This window comes from Dermacentor silvarum, chromosome 8 (assembly GCF_013339745.2).
Source record: "Dermacentor silvarum isolate Dsil-2018 chromosome 8, BIME_Dsil_1.4, whole genome shotgun sequence".
Taxonomy (NCBI): domain Eukaryota; kingdom Metazoa; phylum Arthropoda; class Arachnida; order Ixodida; family Ixodidae; genus Dermacentor; species Dermacentor silvarum.
In genome coordinates this window covers 173,272,494-173,297,993 of record NC_051161.1, presented here as the reverse complement: position 1 = coordinate 173,297,993, position 25,500 = coordinate 173,272,494, and the positions used below count along the sequence as shown (strand labels likewise).

The 25,500-nt window shown below is 51.5% G+C and overlaps 1 protein-coding gene and 1 pseudogene across 1 annotated transcript in view; one reads left to right on the top strand and one right to left on the bottom strand.

Annotated features, from left to right (window-relative positions):
- LOC119462586 (protein 5NUC) overlaps positions 1-25,500 on the bottom strand; it is a 581,486-nt gene that overhangs the window by 162,942 nt on the left and 393,044 nt on the right. The gene's annotated exons all lie outside the window — the stretch shown is intronic.
- Positions 22,785-24,360, top strand: LOC125947607 (uncharacterized; annotated as a pseudogene).

Here is a 25,500-nt window from a genome sequence, read left to right as displayed (position 1 = left end):
ATGTGCGTCACGATCAGGCGCTGACCTTTCCCAGAAGGTTGTTTTAGACCCGTCGTCAGGCCATTTGCTCGAGCGAACAGGCGTCCGCGCTTCTGCACCACGGTGTCTGTCCACACGATCGACCGAGTGTGTCCCGCCGTCACCCATGTCTCGTCCAGGTAGAAGATCTTTCGGCCTTCCGCCCGGTAGAGCTCCACGTCACGGAGGTAGCGATTCCGCCAATTGGTGATGTCATCCCGGTCGATAAGCAGCGAGCTGCGGCTTCTCTTTTCGTGCTTGAAGCCGATCTCGGCAAGCAGGCGACGCACAGTACACCGCCTTAGTGATGGGGAAACTCGGTAGTTATCTTCTCGACCGTCGGTATCTCGTTGCGGCGAAAGAAATCGTGCACACATGACCTCAGCGCGCACAACGGGAAGCTGTCAAACTTCGCGCTGCGTCTTGTCTTCTCCGCATTGCGTGGGCGCTTTCGCGAGGGCGTCGTCAGTTTGCCACCCGAAAATGCGAAGCTTTGACTTCCTCCCTCGCCCTGAACACAGTCCTTTCGCTGACACCGAGCATGTCGGCGAAAACTTGCTCGTGTCCTCCACGCTGCGTTCAGGCTGCCTGTTACGCCAAAACGTATAGCAGTGGAAGATCATGTTGCGTGAATCGCTGTTCAGGATGTGGCCGCTCTTGTTCTTGCCGAGGCTCCTTGGTGGTGTGGTCATCGAGGCGACACAAGGCTCGTTAGGCAACAAAGGATCGCGCTCCGATGTCACCTCGCTGGGCTCCATGGCTGAAAACTGGCACACAATGCCGCGCGCGATCGTGCGCGAACTCACGAGATCGCAGGTTCGCAACCGCGAAAAAAAAGAAAAAATATTAATTAAAAATAAGCCCAACACATTAAGAAAATAAGGTTGTGCAAACACACAAAAAGTATATCTTTATGCTATTGAGCCAGCGACTACTACGCCCGGTGCCGTCGATCTTGCTCCGTTGCAGACGACACACAGCGTTGTAGAAGGCACGGAGTTATTTTTCTCTCGCAATCCGGCATGTGCGGTAGCATTTCCATCATTATAGTTTTACCAAACCACTCGTCAAGATACACAAATCCTATTTATACCGACAAATACGCGTTTTAGAAGCAGTCACAATTTTTTTGAGCGGGAATATTTCTTGAGTCGCGGAGGAATTGGCTGCTGCGCTTCGGTCAACTGGGCGGGGCACCCTCCTGTCGTCTAAAGTTGTACCCGACTGCGGTGCACAAGGGCGTTCGTTCCCGACGCGCGCTCTCTGTCTCTCTTCCATTCAGGATTTCATTCGCTCCCATCACAGTAGATCCATAACCTGTATTCATTTAAACTGCCAATCTGCAAAAAACAAAAAGGATGAACTCGATGTACTTTTCAGCAGAATTAACTTTGAATTTCACTTTATTATGTTGTCTGAAACCTGGTACGACCGCCATACTATACCCTGGTGTTTGCAGAAGTATCAGTGTTTCACGCGGTCTAGAAGGGGAAGTCGAGGTGGTGGAGTCAGTATGCTTGTACGCGATAATTTCAATGTAGAATGTATCCCTGATTTTTCTTGTGTGACCGATGATTATGAAATCTTGTCTGTTTTACATGCTCGCACTGTGTACTCTGTTGTATATCGCCCGCCTCGTGGTAATATACAATTCTTTTTTGCATTCCTGGAGAAATTCTTAAACTACGTTGCTGAATTGCAATACAAGATTGTACTCGGCGGAGATTTCAATATCAACATGTTAGAACGTTCCAGCATGACTCGTAACTTTGAATTACTATTACAGTCGAATGGCTGTTTAAATGTCATTAATGCTCCCACTAGAATTACACTTGACACGTCTACATGCCTTGATCTATTCATCACTAATTATGGCCTGAACGAGATTAATTGTGGTGTTGTATCATATAGCCTTAGCGATCACATGCCTATTTTTTTCAGTTTACAAAGAAAAGCTAAAATAACCCCTGTAAATGACATTCCGTCCCAAATAATCACGCATGCTAGGCTAGTAGGCTTTCGTAATGAATTAAATCAGGCTGACTGGAGTACTGTGTACAGTGCTTCTTGTGCTGAAGTGGCTTACAACACATTTTTGCAAATATTTATCGCCGCCTATTTGAAACATTTCCCTTCGCGTTCACACCGCACAAGGCCTTCAAAGATACGCAAACCTTGGGTTACGAAGGATTTATTAGAAAAGATTAAAAAAAAGGGAAGATTATTTAATCAATTCCTTAAGTCACGAGATCCAGCCGATCTTAAAGCATTTAAAAGTTTCCGCAATGGCCTGAACAAAGACTTACGTACTGCTAAACTTGCTTTCTACCACAAATCATTCGCGCTATGCAAAAACGATAGTCGAAAGCTATGGCATAAGCTCAATTTATTGATGAATCGAGTACCCACTCCCGCCACTGCGCTACGAATCGTGCATGATGGGGCTGAACTGAGCGGCGACTTGTTGCCTGATTGTTTCAATGATTATTTTGTCTGTCTACCCCACCAACCCGTATGTGCCAACGCCTGCCAATTTATTACTACCACTTGCCCAGACTCGATCTTCATTAACCCTACAACTGAATCAGAAGTCACCTCACTTTTTTCCGATGCTTAATAACAGTCATGCCTGTGATGCTGACGATATTCAAATTAAACCTGTTAAGTTTGTCCTGGACATAATTGCGCCAGCATTAGTTCATATTTATAATATCTGCCTCTCGTCAGGAGTATTCCCACATGAAATGCAGACGGCGAAAGTAACCGCAATATTTAAAAAGGGTGATAGAACCATGTTGTCAAATTACAGGCCGGTGTCGGTTCTGCCAGTTTTTTCTAAAGGCCTAGAAAAGATTATATCTTGCAGGATAATTAACTTCTTGGACAAACATAATCTGTTAACGAACCAGCAGTATGCTTTTCGCAAGAATAGATCCACTCAGCTCGCTCTATTAGAGCAAAAAGAATTTATCCTAAATAATATTGAAAAAGGTCTGTTTACACTAGGGGTCTTTATAGATTTCTCGAAAGCTTTCGATTCCATTAACCATGAGCTCTTGTTTTCTAAAATGACATATTATGGAATTCGTGGCAGTGCCCTTGACCTCATTAAATCCTACCTAAATCACAGAAAACAGTTTGTACAAATAAACAATAAGGCATCTCAAACTCGTTCAGTTAATATTGGTGTTCCACAGGGCAGCATTTTAGGGCCCCTTCTCTTTAATATTTATCTTAACGATTTAGTGAACATTGATAGGGACTCACATTTTGTAATCTATGCTGATGATACTACGTTATTTCTTTCGTCTACAAATCCAAACGATTTAGTCTCAAGGGCGAATATCGTACTGGAGAAGTTATATAAGTGGTCAGTAGAAAATGGCCTATGTATTAATTCCTCAAAAACTAAAGGAGTGCTATTTCGGGCTAAAAATATGCAGACCACTTTGCAAGAAGACCTGAGGATTAATTCCTCTACGATTGAAATCGCTGAATCTATAAAATCTCTAGGTGTACACTTTGACCAACACATGACCTGGAATAATCATACAGATTTCGTTGCAGGCAAACTGTCCCAAATTGCTGGTCTTATCTACTCACTGAACTTTCTCCCCCGTTCCGTCAAACAGTTGATATATAATTCCTTATTTATGAGCCACTTAAACTACTGTTGCCTTGTATGGGGTACGACTTCTGCAACTAACATTAAGAAGTTGTACGTACTACAAAAGAAAGCAGTTCGTGCTGTATGTAACAAGCCGTACGACTTCCCATCTGCCTCCTTATTTCAAGAGCTTAGAACGTTGAAAATAACAAATCTTATGGAGTACCGTCTGGCAATAGCCTATAAAAAGGAACACAAAAGCAATATAAGCCTTATACAGTCAATAGCCCAACTCAACAAGCGTAAAGCAACCTACACAACCAGATTTCCAGAATACTGGTACACACCTCACTCACGTACCAATTACGGCAAGCAAATGCTATGTTCTAGACTGCCTAGGCTACTCAATGATCTGTTGAGTAATGAAATTGATGTACTATCGTGTTCACCAGTTGATCTTTATAACTTTTTTTCACGCGTCTAAATGATTCAGTTGTGTCCTTCTTTGTGTTTAAACTATGTCTGATTCAGTTATGATTCAAATATGTCTTTCTTTATTGACTAGATGATCAATGTTGTTGTATTTATATAATCGCAATTTTTTTTTTACATAGTCATTACGAAATATGTTGCTCCACCCTGCTGCTCCGATGTTTCTGGGTTCTTGGGACCAGTCAAGCTGCCATGAGCAGCTTTTTTCCCACTTTCCCACCACAACACTGTATTGTACATGTTTTGTGGAAAAATAAACATTCATTCATTCATTCATTCATTCCCGATGCGCGCGCTCTCTCTCTCGTCCGTAGCTAGGGGCGCTGCGGTGCACAAGAGCGTTCGTTCCCGATAGAGTGTACTAGAATATGGTCGAGTGGGACGAGCGGCTGGGGCGGCGCATGCTTTGCAGTGAGGCGCCCGACGTGGAAAAATACTGGGGCGGCGCTGCGGTCGAACTGGATTGGGCTGCATCAAGGTCGCGCCGTTGGAAACTGCTGGCGATACAGCTCGGCAGGGTCATTCGTAGTACTTCGCGCGCTGGTATTTGCGTTCAGACAGATCAAATGGGGTTCATAATTGCATATGGCATGTATTTATGCCTCAAGAATAAATTTCTTTCCTTTCTCTTCTTTATTTATTTTTTATTATTTTCTAATGCCGCTTGGTGATTGCGCGTGCATTGCGGCCGCAGTGTCGGCTTTCATTTTACTATGTTATTGTACGGTTCCCTTTCGAGAAAAAATGTTTTTGTCGTTCTTCTAGCAACATGTATCTCTCGTGTGTATTGTTGCGCATATAGTTTTCCATCAGTTGGTCTTGCGAAACGCACACGAAGCAACATATGTAACGTTCCTGCTTGCCGCTTCAAACAAGTAAAGCATATCTGCCCCATCCGGCGCCTTGTACTCAGATTTACTGGAAGCATTGGTATAGATAAAAAAAAGAGTAAACTGCAGTGCAACATTCCATTCAAGTGTCCTCATTTCTCGCGTAACAGAATGCGGAGTAATTGGTACGGGGTCATTTATTGCAGTCGGACCTTGAGCGCCGAAAACGGTTTTAGTTAGCCATTCTATATGCTAATCTTTGGCGTAAGCCGTATGTGGATTTTTTTTCCAGTCGATTCTTCAAAAAATAAAATAAAAAGAAAGAAAGCCTGCGCGGTAGCCTAATTAGTGTCTATATCGTGGATACGGCGTTGCGCTGCTAATTCTGGAGCTCGCGGGTTCAATCCAGGCCACGGAATTCGATGGGAACGAATTGGAATAGACTCGTGTACTTCTATTTAGGTGCGCGTTAAAGAACCCCAGGTGGCAAAAGCTAAACCGGGTGCCTCATAATCATATCGTGGTTTTGCCACGTAAAACCCAAGAATTTGCTTATATTAAAAAAAGAAAAAGAAAAAAGCAGGTGGCTGCGTTCTTCGGGTTATTTCTGGGGGTGTAAACAACATAAATTATTCTCGAGTCTGATTTCCGAGAAAAACATGTTATGCTTATATAGCCTATATTTCATGCGTAATTGTAATGCCGTTCCCAAATGTATGACCGCTCAACTCTGTAGCGTTCAGTTATCCGATGCACTATCATAACGACTATAATGAAACAATTAAAGGAACGGCATACCTCACACACAGGTAGAGATATGTGCAGATCTGTTGCGTTCGTTGAAGAAGATAAGTGTGGTACCACATGGGGCACTCAGTTTTAATGGATTGCAAACACGATGAGACTGTCAAAAATTCTTGTCTGACTCAAGTTAGCAGATTTACAGGCTGCCATAATGGGGCGTTTATATAGAGCTAGGAACTTGTTAAGCAGGACTTATTAACACCCGTCCGTTAATTCCCTCAGGAACTGCGCCTCTGCGCAACAGCCACGACTATCCGACAGCAAAATTATTCGGAATAACAGTCCTCACTTGCATGCAGTCACTCACCTTTGAGATTTCAATAGTGCTGTTATGCATTACATTAGAACGGAAATGACTATTCCGCGTCGTACATCATAATAATAACACTTGCACACACACACAAACACACACACAAACGCACACACACACACACACACACACACACACACGCACGCACGCACGCACACACACACGCACGCACGCACGCACGCATATATATACAGGGTGTTTCAGCGAACACTTTCAAAATTTATTTAAGGTTACCTGCGGCAGATAGCCCGATTCTAGTTAAAGAGCTGGTCTACTGGAAGAGGCGGACATTACTTGCACAAAACATTGAAATGCATAATCGACTGATTACCAAAAATTGACTAGTTTTTAACTAATTACCTGATGGCCCATATTGCAATTTACAAATTGTAGTCGTGGAGTTTGCAAAGCGGATCCACTTGGAATTAATTATCAGGATAACACCAGTTTCGAGATATTAATTCCCAAACTTTGCGCAGAAATGCATTGGCGTTCCAGCTAGTTTTGTGCATCAATGCGTAAATCGACGTTTTGTTAAAAACTTAACTGGAACACCAATGCATTTCTCCGCAAAGTTCGGGAATGAATATCTCGAAACTGGTGTCATTCTGAGAATTCGTTCTAAGTGGATCCGCCTTGCGAACTCCACGGCTACAATTTGTAAATTGCAATATGGGCCATCAGGTCATTAGTTAAAAACTTAATTAGTGAATTTATGGTAATTAGTCGATTATGCATTGCAATTTTTTGTGCAAGTAATGTCCGCCTCCTCAAGCAGACCAGCTCATGAACTAGAATTGTGCTCTCTGCCACAGGCAGCCTTTCAGAATTTTCGAAAGTGTTCGCTGAAACACCCTGTATGTATGCATATATATATATATATATATATATATAAGATGGTTCCAGTATTTACTAATAAGTGTGTTTGTTACTGCAAACACGTGCGCTTATTCCGGTCGGGAGTTGTCACTTTCTCAATTACTGCATTTTGAATGTTTGTTATTTTCCCCTTTTATATATATATATATATATATATATATATATATATACCCTTTGAGTTCATTACCTAGAAATACATTGGTCATTCTTCGCGCCACGCAGTAATAAACCTGGTTTATTTCACTGTAATATTGTTTTCTTCGATTCTTGTCCCTGATCAATATCCACCAACAAGAAGCGCGTGTAAAATGACACGATATCAATAATAAAAGTTTCTTACGTAGCCTTCATGGTGCGGAGATACCAGTTACCTTTAGAGGACAGTGGTAAGAACAGCAGTTCACATGGCTAAAACTACATTTGGCACCGGCCGTCAAGAGTCATGGGCGCACCGAAGCAACTAAACATTAAAAAAATGTACTGCACAGAGGTTCTGCGAGAAAAACTGGGCGTGCGCCAGCGTCCGCGTAGCGAACGCGCGCTCGCTAGCAGACGACGTGCTTGACAACGACAGCAAAATTGAAGATGTCGCGTTGTATAATCCCTGCCTCAAATATATATGTTTGACAAAATGGTGTAAACATAAAGTTGCAGTTGAAATAAAGCACTATTTTAAGAGCGTACTATGCGCAATCGGCCTCGGCGCCCGCAGCGAAATTACGTTGAATATGCCGCGGAGCGCGTCTCCGCCCCAATCCAGTTCGCTCGCAGCGCCCTCGCACTATTTTTCCACACGCGGCGCCTCAGCGGCAGAGCGCCGTTCGGCCCACTCGACCATTGTCTAGTACACTCTAGTTCCCGACGCGCGTTCTATTTCTCTCTCGTCCGTAGCTAGGGGCGCTGCGGTGCACAAGGGCGTTGGTTTCCGACGCGCGCGCTCTCTCTCGTCCGTAGCTAGGGGCGCTGCGGTGCACAAGGGCGTTCGTTTCCGACGCGCGCGCTCTCTCTCGTCCGTAGCTAGGGGCGCTGCGGTGCACAAGAGCGTTCGTTCCCGACGCGCGCTCTCTTTCTCTCTCGTCCGTAGCTAGGGGCGCTGCGGTGCACAAGGGCGTTCATTTCCGACGCGCGCGCTCTCTCTCGTCCGTAGCTAGGGGCGCTGCGGTGCACAAGAGCGTTCGTTCCCGACGCGCGCTCTCTTTCTCTCTCGTCCGTAGTTAGGGGCGCTGCGGTGAACAAGGGCGTTCATTCCCGATGCGCGCGCTCTCTCTCTCTCGTCCGTAGCTAGGGGCGCTGCGGTGCACAAGAGCGTTCGTTCCCGACGCGCGCTCTCTTTCTCTCTCGTCCGTAGCTAGGGGCGCTGCGGTGAACAAGGGCGTTCGTTCCCGATGCGCGCGCTCTATCTCTCTCGTCCGTAGCTAGGGGCGCTGCGGTGCACAAGAGCGTTCGTTCCCGACGCGCGCTCTCTTTCTCTCTCGTCTGTAGCTAGGGGCACTGCGGTGCACAAGGGCGTTCGTTTCCGACGCGCGCGCTCTCTCTCGTCCGTAGCTAGGGGCGCTGCGGTGCACAAGAGCGTTCGTTCCCGACGCGCGCTCTCTTTCTCTCTCGTCCGTAGCTAGGGGCGCTGCGGTGAACAAGGGCGTTCATTCCCGATGCGCGCGCTCTCTCTCGTCCGTAGCTAGGGGCGCTGCGGTGCACAAGAGCGTTCGTTCCCGACGCGCGCTCTCTTTCTCTCTCGTCCGTAGCTAGGGGCGCTGCGGTGAACAAGGGCGTTCGTTCCCGATGCGCGCGCTCTCTCTCCTCCGTAGCTAGGGGCGCTGCGGTGCACAAGAGCGTTCGTTCCCGACGCGCGCTCTCTTTCTCTCTCGTCCGTAGCTAAGGGCGCTGCGGTGCACAAGGGCGTTCGTTCCCAACGCGCGCGCTCTCTCTCGTCCGTAGCTAGGGGCGCTGCGGTGCACAAGAACGTTCGTTCCCGACGCGCGCTCTCTCTCTCTCGTCCGTAGCTAGGGGCGCTGCGGTGCACAAGAGCGTTCGTTCCCGACGCGCGCTCTCTCTCTCGTCCGTAGCTAGGGGCGCTGCGGTGCACAAGAGCGTTCGTTCCCGACGCGCGCTCTCTCTCCCTCGTCCGTGGCTAGGGGCGCTGCGGTGCACAAGAGCGTTCGTTCCCGACGCGCGCTCTCTTTCTCTCTCGTCCGTAGCTAGGGGCGCTGCGGTGCACAAGGGCGTTCGTTTCCGACGCGCGCGCTCTCTCTCGTCCGTAGCTAGGGGCGCTGCGGTGCACAAGAGCGTTCGTTCCCGACGCGCGCTCTCTCTCTCTCGTCCGTAGCTAGGGGCGCTGCGGTGCACAAGAGCGTTCGTTCCCGACGCGCGCTCTCTTTCTCTCTCGTCCGTAGCTAGGGGCGCTGCGGTGCACAAGGGCGTTCATTCCCGATGCGCGCGCTCTCTCTCTCGTCCGTAGCTAGGGGCGCTGCGGTGCACAAGAGCGTTCGTTCCCGACGCGCGCTCTCTTTCTCTCTCGTCCGTAGCTAGGGGCGCTGCGGTGCACAAGTGCGTTCGTTCCCGACGCGCGCGCTCTCCCTCTCTCTCTCATCCGTAGCTAGGGGTGCTGTGGTGCACAAGGCCCAGAACGGCGGCGGGGTGTAGGGTGCCTCAGGGGCGCAGCGGTGCACAAGAGCGTTCGTTTCCGACGCGTGCTTTCTCGTTGCTCTGGTTTACCCGAATGATGCCCCGGTGCTTCGCCCACTCGTCATCATTCACGTCGTGGATACGCGGTGATTTTTTCAGAATGCCGTAATGTGCTGATCTAGCTAAAGATACTGCAGCCCTCCGTGCAGAGCTTTCGTTTGTGAAGGAGGATATGGGCATGATTAATGCGCTGTACGAGTCCATGAAAACCCAAAATGAATCTCTCACCAAGGAAAACAAATCAGTGAAGGATGAAAATGAACTGTTGACGAAGGGTCTGTCCGCTCTGGAACAGTACTCTCGTCTAAATAACGTCGAGATTAAGGGCGTTCCCGCAACGCAGGGCGAAAATTGCCTGGTGGTGGTGCAGGTGATAGAATCGGCTGTCCTATCGCGAAATCCGACATTGACGCCATGCATCCTGCTAAGAAGGACACGAGCATTATTGCACGTATTTGTTCAAGGGCTAAGCGCTCCGAGTTTGCAGCCAAGGCAAGAAAGGCCAGGCTGTAGTCAGCCATCGCTTTTTCTCAGAGCAGCAACAAGCCAATTTTCATCAATGATCACCTCACACCTGATAACAAACGACTCTGCGCAGGCTCTTCAGCTCAAAAGAGGTAAAGGTTGGAAATACCTTTGGACTGACAACTGTGTGATTAAAGTTAGGAAATCAGACAGCAGCCGCGTCTATCGCATCACTGGTGTGATGGATCTGGCGATTATTCAGTGATCGTGCAAGCCATTTTTTCCGTTAACCACAGTTGCTGTTCGGTCTTTATTGCGTTCTATTTTCTTGTGACCATGTGAAATCTTTGTTGCAAGATAAATCACCTGCGTTCTCTTTCCTTCATTGCAACATTCGTAGTTTACGCAAGCATCATTACGATCTATTGAACTTTCTTTGCATGCTTGACCACATCTTTTCCTTGATATGTTTATCCGAAACCTGGCTGACATCAGCTGAGGGAAATTTGTATGGGCTGTCTGGCTACAAATCTGAAATCAATAATCGAATTTCCCACCGTAGCGGTGGGTCGGCTATTTTCATCAGACCATCATTGCCCTACGTTCGAGGTTACGATCTTGCTTTTCGGGACTTATGTCAATCCATCTGGTTAGAGTTTGACTGCAATTCTCTACCGGTCAATAATAGCTGTACAATTGTATGTGCTACATAACGCTCACCTATCAGGACTTGCTGCTGGGCTAGTTGGTTCATCTTATTCCGTAGTGTTTAGATCCAAACAAGGACGAAAAAAAACGATCGAGAAAAACAAGACGTTCTTTCCTGTACTGATCGTTTTTTTTTCGTCCTTGTTTGCGTCTAAACACTACGGAATAATGCTGACCGTCAACTTCTTATGCGGAATTCTGTTCTCAGCTTGAATATATTGTTACGCCAACAAAAGGCGTTTATTAATAAGCCAAGTAGAGTGAGTCGCGACGGCCTTGATCAGCTGAGTGCCGATCGCGATTCAGCTCGCTAGCCGCACGTCGTTTTCTTCCTCCACCCCTCTTGGATGCCCCAAATCCTTTTGAGGTGTAAACCCAGAACGCACGTAGGAGTGTCACATTGCCCTCCGCGCAGACGAAGGCCACCGGGCAAATCAAACAGGTTGTCTCGAGATAAAGGGCTTTAAACGGGCGACATGCGAAAGTTCAGTCTTTGCTGACCGACGGCCATTTGACGTGAGGCGTGCTATGCGGTAGGTCAATTCACTGATACGATCAGTAATAACATAGGGTCCAACATAGTGGGCCAGCAGTTTTTCACATAAACCACGTTTTCTTGTTGGTTTCCACAGCCACACTAAGTCACCGGGGTCATATATCACGTGTCGGCGTCGGCGGTCGTAGCGTTCCTTCGAGCGTTCTTGGAAAACAAGAGTGCGTAAAGAAGCAAGTCGTCGGGCCTCTTCAGCAAGAGAGACGGTCTCGGATATACAAAGATTATCGTGGCTTGGAAACGGCAAGAAAGTGCCTAGCGTGTAACGAGGCGGACGAGCATATAGAAGAAAGAAAGGACTGTAGCCCGTAGTTTCATGCTGTGAGGTATTAAATGCGTAAGTAATGATAGGGAGCACGCTGTCCCAGTTCTTATGATCTGACGCAACATACATGGACAGCATGTTAGTAAGCGTTCTGTTGGTGCGTTCCGTCAGGCCATTTGTTTGGGGATGATACGGCGTGGAATGTCGAAAATCTGAAGCACATAGACGCAGCATCTCTTCGACCACGTCTGCAGTGAACTGCCGTCCACGATCGCTGATGATGAATCTGGGAGGTCGTGTCGGAGAATGACGAAACGCAGCAGAAAAATACACACTTCGGTTGCAGTAGCCGATGGTATAGCAGCTGTCTCACAGTAGCGCGTCAAGTGATCGGCACACACGACAATCCAGCGATTCCCATCAGATGACCGCGGGAAAGGACCGAGAAGGTCGATGCCGACTTGCTCGAACGGAGTGCTTGGGGGTGGCACTGGATGTAGCCGGCCAGGAGGAGCGCTCGTCGGACGCAAGTGATCGGCACACACGACAATCCAGCGATTCCCATCAAATGACCGCGGGAAAGGACCGAGAAGGTCGATGCCGACTTGCTCGAACGGAGTGCTTGGGGGTGGCACTGGATGTAGTCGGCCAGGAGGAGCGCTCGTCGGACGCTTGTGACGTTGACACTCGTTGCAGCTGGATACGTACTGGTCGGTCATCTGTACGCATTTTAGGCCATTAGAACTTTTCTTGGACTCGGTAGAGCGTTCGCGCAGATGCCAAATGACCAGACGTAGGGTCGTCATGCATAGCGTGTAAGATGGATACACGGAGGCTTTCCGGGACCACCAGGAGATATCGTGGGCCTGTAGTAGAATAGTTCTTTTTGTACAGAACCCCATCACGAACGCAGAAACGAGAGGATGGTGCTGATATCCTTGCAGTAATGAGCAGTGGCTCTAAAGTTCTGTCTTATTGTTGCTCGATCTTGAAGGTATGAATATCAGGAAATCCTGGCTCCAGTGACGCGATATAGCGATCGAAGTTGTCCGCGTCGCAGTCCGTCGTTGGAAGCGGCATGCGCGAGAGGCAGTCAGCGTCGGCGTGCCGTCGGCCGCTTTTATAAGAAACGGTAAAATCATACTCCTGTAAGCGAAGTGTCCAACGTGCAAGCCGGCCTGATGGATCACGGAGGTTAACTAGCCAGCATAGAGAATGATGGTCTGTCACCACAGTGAAGGGGCGCCCGTACAGGTAAGACCGGAAGCGTTGTACCGCGAAAATCACTGCAAGACATTCTTGCTCTGTGACTGTGTAGTTGCGCTCAGACTTGCTTAAGGAGCGGCTCGCATAGGCGACGACGTGTTCTTTGGTGTCGACGCGTTGAACATGGACTGCGCCGATGCCAATACCGCTAGCGTCCGTATTAACTTCAGTGGGAGCCGCATGATCGAAGTGTCGGAGAATGAGATGGGACGTCAGAAGAAACTTCAGCTCACGAAAACTGGCTTCACATTCAGGGGTCCATTCGAAGGGAACGCCCTTCTGGAGGAGGCATGTCAGTGGATACGGGATGTTTGCAAACCCACGAATAAACCGGCGGAATTATGAGCAAAGGCCCAGGAAACTGCGTAGCTCTTTTACAGAGCGAGGTTGTTTGAAGGCTTCGACAGCAGAAGTCTTCGCTGGATCGGGTCGTATGCCGTCCTTGTCCACTAGATGACCCAGAACCAGTGTTTGGGGCTCTCTAAAATGGCATTTCTTCGAGTTGAGCACCAAGCGCGCTTTTTCCAAGCAGTCTAACACAAGGTCGAGACGTGCGTTGTGCTCACTGAACGTGCGCCCGAAAATCACTACATCGTGTAGATAGCACATGCGCACTTCCCACTTCAGACCACGCAGGATGTTGTCCATGAAGCACTCGAAAGTCGCAGGCGCATTACACAGCCCGAACGGCATCACATTAAATTCAAAAAGTCCGTCTGGTGTCACAAATGCCGTTTTCTCCTTGTCTGCCTTGTGCATAGGAATCTGCCAGTACCCCGACCTCAAGTCGACAGACGAAAAGTAAGATGGAAAGATCGGCGGACGGGCTCTCATCGACGCTGGCAACGGTTGTCACATTCGCCAGTCGTCCAAATTTTGGCGCAATGCGACGAGTCTTCAACGTCTCAAACGTACGGCAGTGGCGTACGATATCTGAGACGGAATCAACGTGTTCCCTGCCTATAAGGAAATTGTAGACATCTTCAGCAATTCCTTTAAGGAGATGTCCGACTCGGTCTTCCTCCGACATCTGTGAATTCACTATTTTGGACAGCTTGAGGATCTCTTCGATGTACGTAGTGCACGTTTCTCCAGGAGTCTGAGCTCTTTGAGCTAGGGTTCGCTCCGCGCGTTTCTGTTTGGCGTAGGAATCTCCAAAACACTTCTTAATTTCTTCAACGAAGCGCTCCCACGTTGTCAGGGAGTCTTCATGATTTTCAAACCACATCAGCGCTGTTTCACTCAGAAACAGTACGACATACTCAAGCTGAGTGACTGAGTCCCAACGGTTGTAGCGGCTCACCCGTGCGTAGTGTGTCAGCCACTCGTCGACATCTTCGCCCGCTTTTCCCGCGAACGAGCGTGGTGCCATGTAGTGCTGCAAAGGTTGAACTGGCGTTGGCCTTTGAGCTTGTACACCTGGCGCTGGCGTTTGTCCACTTCCGTCCTGAGACATGATGAACGTCGTTGGCGAGATACCGGCAAGACGGCGGCTCCGGCGAAGTTAGAGATGTTGCGGCTCCGTGGTACGTAGTGTCGTACCCAGCACACTCCACCACTCTGTTACGCCAACAAAAGGCGTTTATTAATAAGCCAAGTAGAGTGAGTCGCGACGGCCTTGATCAGCTGAGTGCCGATCGAGATTCAGCTCGCTAGCCGCACGTCGTCTTCTTCCTCCACCCCTCTTGGATGCCCAAAATCCTTTTGAGGTGTAAACCCAGAACGCAGGTAGGAGTGTCACAATATATTATAAGCGTTAACAAATGACTCACTGAATAAACTTTATTAAAACCAGCAAGAGGTGGTGGCTGGGCCTAGGCCTCCCACGTAGAGACGTCGAGGTGTTGCCTCTTCGCCGCCTCGCAGGCTTGCTGGGTCGCCCAGAGTTGGTCGTCGAGGTTGGACCTACGCAGGGCAGCATGCCATCTCGACGAGAGGGTCGTGGGGTTAGTGTCGGGGTATTGTTGTGTACAGTCCCAAAGCATGTGTGTAAGTGTGGCTGGCTGTGTCTTGCAGATATGGCACGTGGGATTGGGGTAAATGTCTGGGTAGATCTTGTTGTAAAGGTGTAACGAGGGGTAAGTGTTGGTTTGTAGCAGGCAAAAAGTTGTAGCCTGCGCTCGGGGTAGCTTGCTGTGCGGCCCGGAGAAAGTCCTAGGTTCTAAGTAGAAGGATTTCACTACACCATTGTAGCGTGTCAGGCGATCACTACCGGTGGGGGCAGCCTCCCCGTCTCCCGCGCGGTTAACGAGCCCTCGCGCTAGGGAGTGGGTAACCTCGTTGAGGTTGGAGAAGTGCGGGTGGGCGGTGCCTACATGAGCTGGGAACCAGACGAGTGTAACCTGATGGTCGGTTGAGCAGGGTGCTTGTTGCAAGATCCGCAAGGCTTGGAGGGAGATACGGCCGTTGATGTAGTTGATAACAGCGGAGCGGGAATCAGAGACGATGGTATAGCATGTTGGATCTAGTGTGGCTAGCGCGATGGCCACTTCAGCTTCCTCAGCGTGTGGGGTTACTAGGCTGATAGCATGATGGAGAGAGCCTTCACGTGTGGTGACGGCTGCAAAGTGGGTACCGTGGGGATATTCGGCGGCGTCGACGAAACTCACACCGTCGTTGCGAGCAAGGGCTTTGGTGAGAGCCGTGGCATGTGCTGTGCGGCGTGCGCGGTTGTAGTCGGGGTGCATGTTTCTCGGGATAGGGTCGGCGTGAATCCAGGCTCGTATGGTCGAGGGGATCTGGTGTTTATGGCCGTGTTGATGGTGGTAGGTGATACCGAGCGAGGTGAGGATGTGGCGGCCCATTAAGTGTGAGTCTCTCCAGTTGAGAGCGGCGTTGGGCCTCGATGAGCTCGTACAGTGTGTTATGGACGCCTAGTTGAAGGAGGAGATCAGTGCTGGTGTAACCGGGGAGGCCGAGGGCTTGTTTATAGATACCGCGTAGGAGGATGTTGAGTTTGTTTTGTTCAGCCTTGTACCAATTTAGAAACGCAGCAACGCAGGTGATGCCTGGATTATTCGGAGGAGATTCTCCTCTTTCATACCACCACGACGGTTGGAGACCCGCTTCAAAAGTCTCATGGTTTTGAATGCATTAACTTGGATTTTTGCGAGGGCCATGCCATTCGCTCCGTTCGCCTCTATAAGCATGCCGAGCACACGGATATTGGTGACGAGTGGAATGGGGCTGCCATCCGTGAGGTGAAGCGCGATGTCTTCGTATTGGTGTTTAGTGGTGGAATGTTGCGGACGGCGGCCACGTAGAGTAGGCCTGTAGAGGAGGAGTTCGGACTTCGCAAATGAAAATAAAACAAATGAAAATAAAAACACAATAATTTGCGGAGACATTTATTTATTTATTTATTTATTTATTTATTTATTTATTTATTTATTTATTTATTTATTTATTACCCTCAGGACCAAAGGTATTAAAGAGGGGAGTGGGTTACAGCAAATGAACATAAAAACAATAATAAAAATCAGAACGTTCAAGTACAAAGGCTTCTGATTATACAGTTTTAGCTAGGGTTAAATCGTCGTAAGAAATTGGTAGCAAAGTACGATAGTAAAATTGTAAATACAAAATGCACTTAGGTTACAAACATATTGTTACGGGCCGCCTCCTTGCATTCAGGAAGAAGCAAACGATCGCCGGAAAACGCTGCGCGTGTTCAGCCATCTTGTCCATCTCTGCCAACAGTCCCTGTATATAAATACTGTCCCTCTTTTATCTATTTGCCGCCCCGTCACACATTGGTGGAGGTGCTGGGTATTCTCGCCAGACGACGGAGCTCCGAAGTGGTCGGCGCTGCGGTGCCACCACCATCGCACACCAACCGGAATCTGCTTCTGCGCCGCGGACACCGATTGTAGAAGTCCAACCCCGATACACTGGAACGTTCAACGGCACCGATGGTATCGACGTTGATGAATGTCTCACGCTATACGAACGGGTGAGTGACTCCAACCACTGGGACCTGACAGTCATGCTGGCCAATGTGGTGTTTTATCTTAGTGGAACGGCGAAGTTGTGGTATGACAATCACGAGGCCGACTTTGGGAGCTGGGATACATTCAAGCAAAACCTCCGTGACCTGTTCGGTCAGGCCTCCAGTCGGAAAAGCGCTGCGAAGCAACAGCTGTCAACTCGCGCCCAGACGTCCACGGAATCATATTTGTCGTACATACAGGATGTGCTGGCGCTGTGCCGTAATGCTGATAGTAACATGACAGAGTCTGACAAGGTTGGCCACGTCCTGAAAGCGATAGCGGACGACGCATTCAATCTGCTCATGTACAGAAATTGTGCTACCGTCGATGCCATGATCGAGGAGTGTCAGCGCTTCGAGCAGGCTAAGAGCCGCCGTATTGAACGACCATTCGCCCGGCTTCCCAACACCGCTGCAACGTCTTCGTGTGAAGAGCGGCCGCAATCTAACCTTTCATTGCCGTCGGCCGAATTGACGAGGATTGTCCGCCGCGAAATTGAGGCAATGGCTCCCGCTAGCCTCTTTACCAGCTCTAACGCCGGCGACACGAGCACACCAGCGGTTTAACTCGTCCAAGCCATCGTGCGAAACGAACTCGCGAATCTCGGGGTTCACGCTGCTTGCGCCGTTGTCAGCCCTACATCCGCTTCCGGGGCTCCGACATCGTTCCCTCGGTATCCGCGGTTCGCTCCACGATCGCGGAACCTTGCTGATTGGCGAACTGAAGACGATCGGCCTATCTGCTTTAACTGCCGCCGTGTCGGGGACATTGCTCGCTACTGTCACAACCGCTGGTCGTTCCCACCACGTACTCCATCCTTTGGCCATGCTCGACGCCTTGATCGCAGCCCTTTTGAGCCACTATCTGCGGCACACCCCTACAATCCTGACGATGCCACGACATGGTCCAGCCGCTCGCCGTGACCTAGAGGTCACCAGTCGCGTTCGCAACCGTACCACCGCCCGTCCTCCCGCTCCCCGCCACCTCGCGAGGAGCCGGCGGGGAGCGACGGGAGCGGTCGCAAACCACGTCGGCACCGTGAAAAATCGCAATTATTTGCGATAAGTTAACTCTTGCCCCGTGCAAGCCTTTTACGATCGTCTCCAGGAACCTCTGCGGCACCCGTAGACACCTCGTTTGTGAGAGTGGACCAACTTTTGGCCATTTTTCGGCCGTTTTTTCTTTTTTTTTCGGCCATTTGAAGCTTTCGCCACGCCGCCGCGGAGCTGAGCCTAACGGCGGCAAGGCCCGCGCTGCCCCCGCTCGGGGATCCCCCGGCGATGGCGGCTGCAAATCAAGTCACCGGATACGACCCGGAGTCCCTACGGGTCGTAAGCATGGATACGGCTCAAACCGAGATACCTCTACCAACCGAGGAAGAATACCTCCAGGATATGATTCGCGTCTGGCGTGGAAGGCAAAAAATGTCACAGTTTTGCCCTAAGGGCGAAGCAATGAATGCGATAGCAACACAGCAATGTCATACGAAGTAAGGTGAGCAGCTTTGGTATCAATATGAATCGTAGTAAACATGAGTTGATTAAGTTAGCAGGTGTGCTGCGGCGTAAGTAGACCGACATGAAGAGAGACTCGATGACCACGAGAAGGCGCGTGTGAAACGGTGGTGTTGATGAGAAGCGCTTCCCGTGGGCAGCGCGTGCGAAGGGACACACCTGTAGCGCTGCACTGCCGACCCGGGCAGCATTGCATGTGTAGCGTGCGTTGGAAAATGTGGCCCGACTATTACTAACTGATTGAACAAGCGTGGTGTGAGCGCGCACAAACAAACATGAATAGATCACACTGAATGACTGCAGACAACGACTGTCAAAACGCTGGCAGCAAGCGCATACGCCGCAGCAGCGGGCGAAGGTACGTGCGGTTTATCGCTTCAACGGAAACTGAGCGGCGAATGCACGGCGCATAAATGTCAGAGCCGTGTGGAGATAAGCGACGGTGCGAGCGAGCGACGAACGCGGTTGTTGGCCGAGTAGAAGTGCGCGCTCCCCCCCCCCCCCCCCCCGCTCCCTCCGGCGCTGGCTTCCTCCCGCTTCCTTGCTTGCGCGTGGGAGATAGAGTGCGTTCGCTCTCCGTGATAGCGCGCGTCCCCGCACGCTTCCGCTCGGCCATACGGCGCGCGGCGAAGATTTTATCTATAGGGAACCTCACGACGACGGCGACGACGACGGCAACGGTGACGGCGACGCCGACGGCAGAAATCCGGTTGAAGTGTCCATATAATTGCTATCGCAATAAAACAGGAGAGCGGCCTCGAGGGATGCCTGCGCGGGTGCCGCCCAGCAACAGACGGCGGCTCGCTCTGAGCATGCGCAGGGTGGGTGCGCGCCGTGCGCGTCCTCGAAGCGCGCCAAGCAACTCCAGTGGCGGCCGCAGAACACGCCGCGCATCGAAAAAGACGACATCATCGTAGTGCTGAAACCACGAGAGACCATCGACCTCAAGGCAACTTTTGGTCCTGGACAAGCCGGCGCTGCAATCCGCAGCATCATCGGGGACGACGCAAGTGTAGGACTTGTGGTATGGCCCGTCTGGGACCAAAACGTGCTAGTGTGCGCGCTGAAATCAGTGGACGCCGCAGAGAAGCTACTCCGGGATATTATGTGGCCGGTTGGGGGCCCTCAGCTGCCATTCCGGGGACACCCCAAACTCTCCGGTGAGTTCTGTCGGGGTGTCGTGACCGTCTCTCAGGACGAAACGTCCGAAAGCGTGAAACGCAAACTCAGTGCGGAACCAAATGTAGTGTCTGTGCGGAAGCTGGGGGGAACCCCTGTTGTGGTGCTCACTTTCGTGGGGACCAAGGTGCCACGGACGGTGTTATACAGCTACGAGCGGCTCCCTGTTCGCCTGTATAAGAAGACAGTGCTTGCATGCCCCCTCTGTGGCACAGTGGGCCATCGGGCCGATGCCTGCCCGCGACCGCAGGTCGGGCGCTGCGGAAGCTTCGGGGTCCAGGTCCCTGATGCCACTCCTGACGGTCCCGCAGAACACCAGTGTGCTCCGAGCTGTCTCCTCTGCGGAGGCGGCCACCCAACCGGAGCTCCCGGCTGTGCCGAGCGGTTCCGGAAACCCATAAAGCCGGGCTCCCCACCCGGATCCAAGCCAAAGACAGGGCATAAACAGGTTCCTACGCCCAAGGGCGGCCCCAAGAAAGCGCCAGCCGCCCAACCAGAACCCAAGAAGGCCCAAACTGGGTCACCTACAAATGTGAAGTCCGGGACCCAGGCGAGGCCCCCGGTCCTCAAAGCCAAGGACTTCCCGCCTTTGGCACCCGTCGAACCACAGGTGAGCAGTTGGAGGGGGGCAGTCTCCAGGCCCTCCCCTACCGAAACCGCCGTTCAGCAGCAGGTAGAGGAGCTCAGGCGCCAAAACCAAATTCTAGCGCGCAAAATCCATGAATTAGAGGCCAAGCAGGCCGGGCCATTCGAGACAACACAAGAAGCCGAGCTAGACGACGGGGATGACGGGTCATCCGTAAAATCCTGCCTCACTAGCGTCTCGCGGCAGACGGCGGACACGGTAGTTGGATCAGTTTCCACTGCCGGTCACATCGGCCGCCTCGAGGCCTTGGAGCGCACAACCGAGCAACTGGAGGAGCGAGTCGCAGCCCTCCCGAATCAAATCATGTCGGCAGTCCGTGAATCGGCATGTCGGCAGTCCTGGACATGTTCACGGCGGCCTTAACGCAAACCCTTCCCGAAATTGTGGCTCAGGTCTCTGACTCGGTACTTAATGTCATGCAGCCCTGGGTCCAGCTCCCAAATTAAAAATTCCCCTCGTTGTGACACCCCGCTGCTCAAATGCAGGACAGCCTCCCGCCAGGCAGCAGAGGAAACCAGTTCAGGGCCGGCTCTCGGTGGGCCGGTGCAGCCCCTGATTGGGGCTGCGCCTGCTCCCGGCCCGAGCCGGTCCCCCACCACGTAAAATAAATAGAAGATGTCTAGCTGACTGAACAGGAACGCTAAAAATCTAGAAGAATTCGAGATCATCCAATGGAACTGCAGGGGTTTTAGAGCTTGGAAAAAGCGGTAGCACCTCCAGCTCTACCTGCAGTCCCTCGGTGACATGCCGGTGCTCCTTGCCCTGCAGGAGCCTGGCATGGACGCTAAATTCTCAGGCTACAGCACCTTCCAGGGGGGCCCCTGGACGTGCATCCTGGTGAATAAGGCTTACACTGCGGTTCAGGTCGACTTAGACTTGAGTATCGAGCAAGAATACACAATGGTCCGGGTACTGCCTCTCAGACGCCTTGACCCGTCAATACATATGCTCAACATATACTGCCCCCCGCATGAACCGCGCGTAACGTTTAGTGAAATCTTCCTTCGCGCGATCAAATTGGCAAGCAAAGAGCCTCTAGTGATCGTTGGAGACTTCAATGCCCCCAGCCTTCACTGGGGCTACTACTTCGAGAAGGCCAGAGGGCGTAAGCTGGTGGAGCTCATCTCCACCCTTCGCCTCACGTTGCTCACGGACCCGGCGTGCCCCACCCGAGTGGAGAACTCGGTAACCCGTGACACGTGTCCGGACCTTTCTCTCGTAAAAAATGCTGGGGACGCCGCCTGGGAGAACTTGAGTGATTCTCTAGGCAGCGATCACTGCCTTCTGCGGGTTACACTCCTCGCAAAAGCAGCGCGTAAAAAATGGGGTCAAGCTAAGCTGACCGATTGGCACAAATTCCGAAATCAGACTATACCTCCCGTACTCTTTTCTGGCGGCTACGCGGAATGGGCTAAAAACACAGACAACATTCAGAAACAACACGTCACTACACTACAAACCACCGAAGAGATCCCCGCCCTGGACACTCACCTTCTGCACTTGTGGGAGGCGCGCCGAAGCTTAACTAAACGGTGGAAAAAGCAGAAAACCAATCGCAAATTATGCGCCCGCATAGCCCAACTCACAGAGCAGGCTGCAGCGTCTGCTGCCCAGCTCTCATATTCAAATTGCATAGCACGCTGTGACGCCGCAGCTCATCAGATGAGCTCTAGGGGAACATGGCGTTTTTTTCGCAGTCTCATCGACCCCTCTCAAACGAGAGGGGTGACGCAAAAGCAGCTCCGGCGGGCTCTGCAGGGGTACCAAGGTACAACGGCGCAGCTTGCGGACACCCTGCGCGATAGATATCTCTGTCGTACGGAGGACCCGAGTGGGCCAGAGTGCACGTACTCTGGCAAGCTTAATCAACAACTCGATGCCCCTTTTGAGTTGCATGACCTTAAGGCGACCTTGGCTAAAATGCGCCGGGGTACGGCTACGGGACGGGACCGCATAACAGTGAAACTGTTGGTGAACCTCCAGGACTCAGCCTACCTCCATTTGTTAGAATACATGAACCAAATCTGGGACGGGCGTCCACTCCCTCCCGAATGGAAAACGTCACTTGTCACGTTCATCTCCAAAGCAGGTAAGGCAGTGAATACGGACAACCTGAGGCCCATATCACTGACTTCGTGTGTGGGGAAGCTTATGGAGACAATGGTACGGGATCGCCTCTCTCCATACCTGGAGGGCAGGGGCTTCTTTGCAGCCACCATGTTCGGGTTTTGCCCACACATGTCTGCACAGGACGTCCTCCTCCAGCTGCACAGGGACATAATACAACCCACAACTATGCAACACAATGACAAAGCCATCCTCACCCTTGATCTGAAAGGGGCTTTCGACAATGTCAAACACGGTAGCATCCTGGCCAACTTGAATTCCACCGATTGCGGCGCTAAGACCTACGCATATGTAAGAGATTTCCTCTCTAAGCGCCAGGCCCTTCTTCGGATCGAGGACGAGGAATATGGCCCTTACACGATGGGAACACGGGGTACCCCTCAGGGAGCGGTGCTCCTGTTCAACATAGCTATGATGCGCCTCCCAAGCCAATTGGCCCGGGTGGAAAGCATGCAACACGCGGTATATGCAGATGATATTACAATCTGGACCACCGAGAGGAGCCTTGGGGAAATAGAGGACCGTCTTCAGCAGGCCGCTTCCATAGCCGAGGCGTATGCCATCGACTGTGGGCTCCAATGTGCTCCAGCCAAATCAGAGCTTCTGCATGTCAGAGCGAACACAAAGGATAAGTCAGCAATACACATCGCTCTGTCGGGAGGTCCTATCAGAGAGGTGAATGAGCTCCGGATTCTAGGCCTGTTCATTCACCACAGACTCCGACCGGACTCCACTATTGCGAAACTCAAGATAGTAGGCGAACAGGTAGGGCGCATGATCCACCGTGTTTCCAACAAGCGGGGCGGTCTGCGAGGCAGGGACGCGCTTCGGCTAGCCCATGCCTTCGTGACTAGCCGGATCCTCTCCGCCGTGCCATACCTTCGCACTACTAAGCAAGAAGACGAGCGAATAGACGCCATCATCCGCAAAGCAACTAAGCGAGCCCTGGATCTCCCGGTGACTACCTCTAACGCAAAACTCAAGGCGCTGGGGGTGCTCAACTCCTACCAGGAGTTGCGGGAGGCCCACCTCGTGAACCAATACACGCGGCTCATGCAGACAGCCCACGGGCGCCGCCTGCTCAACCGCTTACACATCCAACACGCTTGCACTCCAAAGGAGGCGGAGCGTATTCCAGAACTGTGGCGCCATATGCTCTGGGTCTCTCCGCTCCATCGTAACATGGACACCCACACGCACGAAAGCAGACGACAAGCGCGGGCTCGGGCGCTTGAGAGACAACACGGTTCCCGACCTAGTGTAGACGAAGCAGGGCCGTCGCCAGCGGGATTTTACACGGCCGCCGTCGTTCACCGGTAAAAGCACGTTGATGGGCTCTCGTTCCAAGCCCAAAATTCAGCGCGAGCTGAGGAAGAAGCGATAGCACTTGCTGCCGCGGACCCAAATTCGAGAATCATCATCACGGACTTCCGTAAAGCATGTGATCATTACTTGACAGGGGAGATCTCCCCCCTAGCCAGTCAAATTTTAAGACGGGCTGCCATTGACCCAAAACCGAAACGTATTATTTGGGCTCCTGGCCACCACGGCTTAAGAGGTAATGAGGCCGCTGACGCGGCTGCCCGAGCGCTTACCCACCGGGCTCCTCACCCTAGCTCTTCTAGCTCGGAGGCAAACCTACCGCTGCTGCAGTTCAGGGAAATTATAAGACATAGCGATAACCACCGCCTTTTCCCGACTCCTGCAAAGGAGCTGAGTAAGGCGGAGGAGCGAACTTTAAGGCGCCTGCAGACAGGTACTCTACTTTGTCCTGCAATCATCAAACATTTCGATCCCAACACGGATGGACGGTGCCCGCACTGTGGGGAGACCTGTGATTTCTTCCACATGGTGTGGGCATGTACTAAACATCCCCACCTCCCCCCTACCCCTTCCCGAGAGGCATGGGAGACTGCCCTCCTCAACTGCTCCTCGCTGGAGTCCCAACGGGCTCTGGTGAAACGGGCGCAAGACGGGGCCTCGTCATGCGGTGTCCCGGACTAGGGACGCCGACCATGTAGCGGGGCACTCTTTGGCCCCCAAACTCGCTCTATTAGAGAAATAAAAGTTTTTCACCACCACCACCGCCACCTCGCCGCGCCCCGTCGCCGAGCAACCGTGGCTCCTTCACTCCGGAAAACTAAACGATGCAGCGCCCGGAGGTAACGCTGCTTCTACGACTCTGGCCCAAAACCATCTAGTTACTCTGCCGACTCGACGCTGTGTGTTGGACGTTGACGTTGATGGCGTGACGATTTCTGCACTTGTCGACACCGGGGCTTGTATTTCTGTCATAAGCTCTGGTCTTCGCCATCGCCTAAAGAAGGTGGTCACACCTGCTGTTTCCCACGTTCTAAGAGCGGCCGATGGAGGAACTCCCACCATCCTCGGCATGTGCACCGCCCGCGTCACAATCGCGAGTCACCCAACTACTGTTTTATTTGCCGTTCTTGAACAATGTCCGTACGACATCATTCTTGGTCTGGACTTTCTCTCAACTCATGCTTCCCTAATTGACTGTGCAACTGGCCTCCTGCAGCTCGAACTACCTCACCTAGCCGATGCCCCAACCACGCCTTCAACCCGTCTCTGCTCTCTCGACTCTGTGCGCATGCCCCCGCAAGCCGCCATGTATATCGCCATGGTCTCGAGCCCTCCTGTCGCTGGTGGCAATTACATGCTATCCCTGGTAACAGACGTTTTGCTCGCCAATAACGTCGCCGTGCCTAACACCTTCGTGACTGTCACCGGCAACCGCATCGCCATTCCTATTTTAAACTTCAGCGCCTCTCCTTAACTGATTCCGGCAGGCATGTCACTCGTCGCCATCACTGCGGCCGAAGACTGCGAAATTTGGGCGTTGGATCCCACCAGTCCCTCCAGTTCGTCCTTCATTTGCACCACAAGTAGTTCGCCTGTATGGCCACCACCCTGCATTGCCTTTTGACACGCTCCTACCGCTGTTCCACAACATACCACGGAGTATGCCCGCGATGCTGCCGTGCGAGCCCATCTGACACGTCAGATAGCTCATGAGCGACTATCCGACTCGCAATTATGCCAAAAGGACCGTTACGACCGCAGCCAGCGGCACCTCTGCTTTTCTCCGGGATCTCTTGTGCTTCTCTGGACTCGTTCTCGTCGCGTCGGTCTCTCCGAAAAGCTT